Source organism: Leptonychotes weddellii, chromosome 8 (genome assembly GCF_054177405.1).
Source record: "Leptonychotes weddellii isolate Sample4059 chromosome 8, ASM5417740v2, whole genome shotgun sequence".
Classification (NCBI taxonomy): domain Eukaryota; kingdom Metazoa; phylum Chordata; class Mammalia; order Carnivora; family Phocidae; genus Leptonychotes; species Leptonychotes weddellii.
Window position 1 is genome coordinate 70,943,710 of NC_138376.1, and position 2,461 is coordinate 70,946,170.

General features: G+C 39.5%; 1 pseudogene; it reads left to right on the forward strand.

The window, feature by feature from the left end:
- The first annotated feature begins 719 nt into the window (after positions 1–719).
- LOC102746621 (glutathione S-transferase Mu 3 pseudogene) lies at positions 720–1,890 on the forward strand (annotated as a pseudogene).
- The last annotated feature ends 571 nt before the right edge of the window (positions 1,891–2,461 follow it).

Genomic DNA, 2,461 nt, shown 5'->3' on the forward strand with positions numbered 1-2,461 from the left:
GATTGTCTTAGTTCCTTTAGGTTGCTATAACAAATATACTGTAAACTGGGTGGTTTAAACAACAAATATTTTCAAACATATTTCTCTCAGTATTGGAAGTTGGGAAGTCCAAGACCAAGATGACAGCAGACTTGGTGTCTAATGACAGCTCATTTCCTGCTGTCATCTCACTATGTCTCCACATGATAGAAAGGGTGAAGGTCTGTGGAATTTATTTTATAGACCCTAATCCCATTCATGAGGGCTCCAGCCTCAAAACCTATCACCGCCTAAAGGGCCCACCTCTAAATACCATCATATTGGAGGTGAGATATCAACATATACATTTTAGAGGGACACAAACATTCAGTCTATGGCACAAATATAATGATTTTGTTATATTTTCTAATATATGAAATAAATGCATAATTAGGAAAAATTTTAAGATAGTCATCTGAAAAAAACTAAAATCGCTTAATTTTCATTATTTGCATGTATGCAACTCTTTGAAAAAGATTGCTCTGGGAAAAAAGAAGATCAATACAAATGTTTTGGTAACTAGTGGCAGTGCAACTGACACTTTGATGGGACTTCATGATGAAGTTGGGACAATACATTCTAGTAAATGAACTCCTCAAATAGAGCAATGTTACGGACTTTTGAATAGTAACAAGCAAGATACATAAAGGTAGCAAATTCAGAATGTCTTGGTATTTGTTGTTGTCTGTGTATTAATTTCCCAGTGCTGACTCCCAGTCCTGGAAAGCACGGAAACAACATCAGCATGTCGTTGTCTAAGTCGACCATGGTTCTAGGTAACTGGGATATTCGCAGGTTGGCGCACAACATCCGCATGCTCCTAGAGTTCACTGATACATCCTATGAGGAGAAACAGAACACGTGTAGGGAAGCTCCCAACCCTGATAGAAGCCAATGGCTGGATGTGAAATTCAAGCTCGACCTGGACTTTCCTAACTTGCCCTACCTCATGGATGGTAAGAACAAGATTACCCAGAGCAATGCTATCTTGCACTACATCACTCGCAAGCACAATATGTGTGGTGAGACTGAAGAAGAAAAGATTCGTGTGGACATCCGGAGAACCAAATAATGGATTTCTGCATGCGGCTGATATGACTGTGCTATAGCCCTGACCTTGACAAACTGAAGCCTCAGTACTTGGAACAGCTACCTGGACAGCTGAAACAGTTCTCCTTGTTCCTGGGGAAATTCTCATGGTTTGCAGGAGAAAAACTCACCTTTGTGGATTTCCCTACCTATGATGTCTTAGATCAGAACAGTATGTTTGAGCTCAAGTGCCTGGATGAATTTCCAAATCTGAAGGCTTTCATGTGCCGTTTTCAGGCTTTGCAGAAGATAGCTAACTACATGCAGTCTGACTGCTTCCTGAAGATGCCTGTCAACAAGATAGCCCGGTGGGGCAACAAGAGAATATGCTGAGCAGGAGGTGGACTTGCACTGCTTGTTTTATTCCATCCTGTCCCTAGGGGGCGTGTACTCTCTCTTCTCTGCTCTTTTCAATAAACAGCATTTAGGCTAAAAAAAAAAAAAAAAAAATTCCCAATGCTGGGTAACAAGCTACCAACTTATTGACTTAACTGGAATTTATTATCTTACAGTTCTAGATGACAGAAATCCAAAATGCATTTACAGGCTGTGATCAAGGTGTTGACAGAGGTGTGTTCCTTCAGGAGGCTCTCAGGAGGTAATCCATTTCCTTGCCTTTTCTAGCTTCTGGAGGCTGCCTGAACTCATTGGCTCATGGTTCTTTCTTCCATCTTTAAGTGCATTTTCCCAACCTCTGATTCTGTTGTAGTATCTTCTCAGTGACTATGACCTTCCAGCTCTTGTGATTATATTGTGCCCACCTGGATAATCCAGGATAATTTTCCCATCTCCAGATCTTTAACTTAATCATATCTACAAAATCTCTTTGCAATGTAAGGTAACACATTTACAATTTCTAGAGATTAGGACACAGACATCTTTGGAGGACCACTATTCTTTCTACTACAGTATGAAAAAATGAAAATGACATCAAAATGATAACAGAGAGCTAGGTCAGATGTGATTAGTGATGAAGGAGAAGGGACAGACTGTGTATAATAGACTGTGTATGTATGGTGAGGGCTTGTAGTTAATTCAGTTATTCATATCTTGGATACTGTAGACCAATGCTCAGAATAAAGCTCAGAAATGGAACTCTAGAGATAAAACCATAAAACTATGTAGAGATAATCATTTAATATACTGGAATGGTGAAGACTGCTTAACGAAAATATTCAGAGAAGATTCTGGAGTTGTTTTTGAAGAGGAGGAAAGGGAAGATGGAAAAGATTAAAGGAGATTGAAATTCATTAAAACCAAGGAGGAAAGTGTTTTAGAGAGAGGATTGTCAAGGCAGAAGGTCAGGTAAGATAGGATCTGAGCAACAGTTACTGAACCCCATAGGAAGAAATAG